The sequence below is a fragment of the Ictidomys tridecemlineatus genome, chromosome 9, assembly GCF_052094955.1.
Source record: "Ictidomys tridecemlineatus isolate mIctTri1 chromosome 9, mIctTri1.hap1, whole genome shotgun sequence".
In the NCBI taxonomy this organism is placed as follows: Eukaryota; Metazoa; Chordata; class Mammalia; order Rodentia; family Sciuridae; genus Ictidomys; species Ictidomys tridecemlineatus.
This window is the reverse complement of record NC_135485.1, coordinates 66,500,933-66,507,382: the sequence shown is the minus strand read 5'-3', so window position 1 is coordinate 66,507,382 and position 6,450 is coordinate 66,500,933. Positions and strand designations below refer to the sequence as shown.

Here is a 6,450-nt window from a genome sequence, read left to right as displayed (position 1 = left end):
AGTGGAGGTACTTCCTTTGTGCTATCTGGAAAGCCATCTCTCAGAACATCATCAGTCCCTGAGATAGGCTGAGGAATGACCATTCTTTCTTACTTGAAGAAAGTAAAAATAGCTGATGATAACAAAACAAAACAATAACTACAACAAACAAACAAACAAACAAAAAACCCCACTTATTTCTTAGGAACTGAAGGAGCATTAGAGAGAATGACATGTAAATGACCAAATGACAAAAAAAAAAAAAAAATAGTAGGGCAGTGGTGAGAGAAGTTGAAAGGAAGAACTTTACAAAGCAGTGCCTCAGGGAGTTAGAAAGCTAACACCTGCCTAGGGACTGAGGTAAAACCAACAAGGCGTGAATATGCCTGTCTGGAGTTCTTAGGACTTAACTCTGAGGATCTTGCTTTCTCTATACTTATGCGTGCTACACAGTTTTCTCAAAAGGATCACAATAAAATAAAAAGCCTATTTTTTTTTTTTTGAATTGGGACAAAAGTGAAAAAAGAATGCTGGAACATTTGGTTTCTTTCATTCTAAGAAGTATTCAACAGTTTTACTGTTGAAACAAGTAAATAAACATATTTATTAGGGTAAGTTGGTAGGGACAAACTCCTGAACCCCAGATAGGTCAACATTGTGCTTATAAAGTTTCATGGGGAGGGGATGGTTCTGGGAAAGGGAGGGAATAAAGAAAAAAAAAAGTAATGCTCAGAAGGATAGAGACCAATGTTGAGTCCTCCAGGTAAGAAAATAAATTCTCCAGGACTGGGACATCACAAAAGCTGTGGCAGATCCCTGGCATAGTAGGGCTTGGAGTGCCCCAGAGAGATTATAGGACTTTCTGGAGAAAGGTGGCAGTACAGGGTGGTCACTGGGGCCGGCCCCCAGCACTGGAGAGAATGAGATATAAATGACCAAAGGATTCACACTGAATAAAAACAGGTTAAAGTGCAGAGTGGTCAGAGCCATTGAAAGGAAAATAATTAACTAAGCAATACTGCTGGGAGTTGAAGGCTAACATCCATCTAGATACCAAGGTAGAATGACACAGGATGAAAATGTCTATCAGTATGCCCAGGGGACAGGGCTTCAAGGTCAGATAAGCACCCAGAGTCCCAGAGATCTTGGCACAGAGGCAGCAGAACCACCCATCTCAGGAGTGGGCTTGGGCATGGATGTCAGCCTGGTGTGAGGAGAAGACCTGTGAATCCTCTCTGTGAAACTTGAACATAACCCCAGTTCTAAGGGCGGGAAAATGAAGTGAAGCTAAGATAAAGTAATAAGAGTTAAGATTGAATTTTTGTTTATTCAAATTCTTGGTAACTTGAATTTCAGGGTTTGATTGACAATAATTAGAAAAACAACGGAATTGTTTAGCATTGAATCAGTACAGGAGTGAAAGTTGCCATTATAAATACACAATTTTACAAATACCAAAGGGCACCACTACTAGTTGAAAACACCATTTAAATTTTTTTAATTTGTTCTTTTTAGTCACACATGATAGTAGAATATATTTTGACATATTATATATACGTGGAGTATAACTTCCCATTGTTGTGGTTGTACATAATGTGGAGTTACACTGGTTCTGTATTCATATATAAACAAAGGAAAGTTATTCCCATTCATTCTACTGCTTTTCCTATTCCCACCCTCTCCCTTCCCTTCATTCCCTTTGTCTAATCCAATGGACTTCTATCCCTCTCTCCCCTTATTATGTGTTATCATCTGCATAGCAGAGAGTTATTAGACTTTGGTTTTGGGGATTGACTTATTATACTTAGCATGATAGTCCCCAGTTCCGTCCATTTACTGGCAAAAATACAATTTTGATACTGGATGCCTTTGATTTGGTTAGAAAGGTAAATATAGCTATTTTAGAACAACATAGTATAAATCTTCTGTAAAGTTAAAAAGTGTACCCCGTGTATTTTTCTCTACCACCTGAAAATATGCAAAACTTTATTGAGATTGAAGTAAATATGATTACATCAGGAAAAACTATATGTAAAAAAGCTACATATTTTAGAACAGTCATGAGCATTCTCCCTGTTAGCTAATTTCTAAATTGAATTAGTAGCCTCATTTTACAAATGGGAAATTAAAACTAGAGATTACCCAAGTGAATTTGTGAAAATTATAATATTTTTTAAAGCATGTGAGAGAGAGAGAGAGAATTTTATAATATTTATTTTTAGTTTTTGGTGGACACAGCATCTTTATTTTATTTTTATGTGGTGCTGAAGATCGAACCCAGCACCCCACGAATGCCAGGAGAGCGTGCTACCGCTTGAGCTACATCCCCAGCCCCAATAATAATAATTTAATGAAAAATCTGGTGAAAAATGTTTATTTATTAACTCCCAATTTTGTGTTTGTTTTATCGGATCACAGGGATTATGTAGCAACATTTTTCCTCTCAAATTTCTAAAACAGACCCTAAATTAAAAAAAAAAAAAAAAAAGCCACCATCACAGAGAACAATCGATACCCAGGTGTGCATGCCACATCTCTTTGGCACATTAGGATTGGTTCCTTTTGCCTTCTCTCAAATGCCTTAGAAGTAGACTGTATAATCTAGACCAGGTAATTTACGATTGTCAAACACTGTTGTCAAACAATCTATTTCAACAAGACTCTGCTCTGCAAACTCAGCTGCAGTTAACTTTGACTTCATTGGCAGAGCACATTGCTGCCTTGCTAAGAAGCATGTGATCCAGTGTTCTAGATGAACCTTCCCTTGATCTACCTCCATCACTCCACACCCCCACGCAAGTTAGATGAGTGGGAGCCAAGATAGATGACTTGTAACTGATTTTATTTATCATTTCTTTGGGTCAGGAGTGAAAATATTCATTTGGAAACCATTAGATTGAACCAGATTGGAACAAGTTTATTTTCTAAATCTGCGGTTCACGTTTACTGAGGAACTTTATAATTCTGGTCGATTGAAGTATTTAAATGGGTGGCTGATGAAATGCAAGGGGTCCAATGCTCCATGTAGAAGAGACAAATAGAGTTTGTCAGAAAGAGAGATCCTGGATATGCCTCTGACCTATGTCTTAGCATGAGTGACCTTCTGAGAGTCTAGGGAGATTACATAGATAAGTGGATTTTTCTAGGGAAACCACCCTGTCTTTAATTTAAATTTTCTAAATAAGTTTATTCAGAAAAATTATCAAGGGATTGGACAAGGCTAGGTTCTGGCTGACCTCTTCTTTTTGAAGCTCAAAATTGATCAACATAATTCTTGGTAGAGCACGAAAAGTTAATGAGCACTAATGGGGCATTAGCAGAAGGCCAAAGGAAAAAAATCCAGAGCTCAGGAAATTTACATTTTAATGCTGTGGCACACCTGAGCAAAGTATTTCAAATCATAAAGCATTTGCCACTAATAAAGAACCCTCCAACAGCGGAGGAACTATTTGTGATTAAGACAAATTTTAATAAAATCCCTAAGCAACAGAGCTGAGGAGAAAGTTTTACATCTTCCTATACCAGATGGTGCCATTTCATCAGAGTTTCGCTCCTTGGTACGTTCAGTTAATTAAAGTCTTTACTGTTTGTTAATGGCAGATTTGTGTAGCAAAAATGACTCTGGAACAGATGTCGGTAAATTTGTCAAAGCGGCTGGATAATAATCCTGACTGTGTTCTGGATGACTCTCGTTTTTACCCACGAGGACCCTTATAGGACCTGAAGATCACCTTTGCCTTTTCTTCTTTTAGAAAAAAAAGACAAGGGGGAGAAGGGGTTTGGAAGAGGAAAGGAAAAACAGCAAGATTCTCCCTCAAAGTCATTTTCTTGGAAAAGGACAACCAGAAAGGAAAGCTTTCCAGCAGACAGTTTCAAATGCAAAAGTATCAGGATGATATATTTTTATGAGACTCTTCCTAGAAGTCTCACTGCAGGCTTGCTAATCAACTTGCATCCATGTTAGCTATAATGTTGCAGTGCAAATAAATTTTTATCTCATACCTTTGTTCTTGTTTTGTCAGCATGTATCCATAGCTAACATAGTGGCCCATTATAACTGGAGACCAGAGAAATGGTGAGAAACCGTTGATTAACACAAAACAAGGCAAACTGTGGTGGTGTCTTGTCCCACTTCCAAAGCCCCACTCCAGAGAAGACACTGTAAATATCTTTAAGTTTTACTTGGAAAGGAAATTCCCACAGCAGAGAAACTCATCTGTCTTGATAAGTTTGATTAATTACAGCTAAATTCCATAACTTTTCCCAGATTTAATATAAAATTAGAACACATTCAAAACATAATTGTTAATTATGTTAATATGTTTTATTTACTATTTCCTAATTGCCCCAAAATAAGAAAATATAATCAGAAGGACATTATAACAGGAAGATAGGAATAGGGAGTAGAATATGGGATTAGCAAATTCATCACCCAGATAGACTTGTGGCTTAATGCATTTTAAAATTGCTTGTACTTGAATAACAATAAAAAAAATAAAAACCAAAAAATCTATAAAACTATAGACTAAAATGATTGGCCACCAATGACTGACACATACCAGTCACACAGTTCACAGTTGATGCTGTATTTATTTTCATCGCAGAGCTAGCTATATGTTCTTTGGAAGTTCTGTGTTACATATGTATTTAACAAGGAAAAAGAATTAAATTATGCTTTAATTTAAATAATTTCTTAAACTGAACTATTGCTTTGTCTCACTGAGAATTTTCAGCTGGAAATATTACACAAACTGCATAATATTCATCTTGTGAATAACTAGGAAATAATCCACCTATGCTATGACATTCTTAAATGTATAGATAAATATCAAAATTCTTTTGATGCCTAACATTAAAAGGAGTTAAAGGGACAATAGAGTTCTAAATTTTATTTAGCAACAATTGTCGCACCCCTTTGATGTTTATGAAATAAATGAGATTATTTAGTCTAATATTCTAATAGTTTTACCATTCAAAACAATTTGAGTTCCTTCTCTTTTTTCTCTTTCTTCATTTCCATCCCCATCCTCCTCCTCCTTTTCTATTCTATCTTACAATGGTTTGAGATGTAATTTATATTTTGGATTCTATTTCATTCAACCTAGTTCCAATCTTCTTCTTGACTCTATCTGAGCAATTCTACTCTTTTACAGGAGTAAAGTTCTGGTGGGAACTGGGTCATCAATCACCACCACATTGATTCTCAAAGTGAATTCAATATAACAATATCACAGGAGCTTTTTTATTTTCAAGTATTTTAAAATTTGAGATTTTTTTAAGTTTTATTTTTCTATTTGTTCTTTTCAGGTATACATGACAGTATGGTGTATTTTGACGTATTATATATACATGGAATATACCTTGTTCTAATTAGGATCCCCTTCTTACTGGTCGTGTATTCATATGTGAACATAGAAAAGTTATGTGTACTGTCTTTCCTATTCCTATAACACCTCTAATTTTAAAATCATGCAAGAGTTGTAAATAAAGTACCACCGAGTCCCTGTATACTCGTCACCATAAATTCCACAGTATGAATAGTTCATGAGTATTTCACATAGCCTTGCTGCAGTTATCAAAACTGAGGGGTTCATCTTAGTACAATATTACAAATTACACTATAGGAATTACTCAGCTATTGCCAGTATTTTTTTTTTAAATTTAACTTTTTATATTCCAGGGTCCAAACAAGATCCTATGTTGCATTTAGTCTATATGTCTCTTTAGTCTTCTCCCATCTGTGAAAATTCCTGTCCTTCCTTGACTTTCTTGATTTTGACACATTAGAAGATTAATAGCCTTTGATTTCATAAAATATGCCTGGGTTTGTCTAATGTTTTCTCATGATTAGACTGAGATTATGCATCATCAGAAAGGACAACCGAAGCAATGTTCCCCTCTCGGTGGATCATTCAAAAGGTATGTGATATTCATATGTATTATTGGTAATATTAACTTCTGTCGCTTGACTACAAAGTGATTCTCCATTCTAAAGTTTTTTTTTCCTTTTATAGTTACTGGATATTTGAAAGGGATACTTGAAGTATGGAAATAAACCGATTCTGCTTCAAAGGATGTCCATCAATTTTAGCATTCACAGTCATATTTTCCTGTCACAATTCTTATTTTGGGGTTCTAAGGGTAAATGCTACATATTTGTTAACTATAATTTTCTGTAAGGAAGAATTGTCACTCTGACTCACTTTTTTATATGCAATTACTTATTTATGTTAGTTATGTACTAATGGGATTTAATTTTATCCTTTTGGGTTATAATCCTATGCCATGTATATTTATTTTATTTCTCAGGTAATTCCTACTTTGGCCATGGGGAAACTCTTTCAGGTTGGTTTGGGTACTATTTCAATATGTCACTGTCATGTTTGTTTGTTTTAAAGCAAATTATTTTAATCTTTATGTTCTAGACTCCTTACCCAGACCTAGAACCAACAAGCTCTCCAAGGAGCCCTA

General features: G+C 35.4%; 1 protein-coding gene across 4 annotated transcripts in view; it reads right to left on the bottom strand.

The window, feature by feature from the left end:
* The window catches only part of Arhgap24 (Rho GTPase activating protein 24), a 711,589-nt gene that overhangs the window by 174,182 nt on the left and 530,957 nt on the right, over positions 1–6,450 (bottom strand). The gene's annotated exons all lie outside the window — the stretch shown is intronic.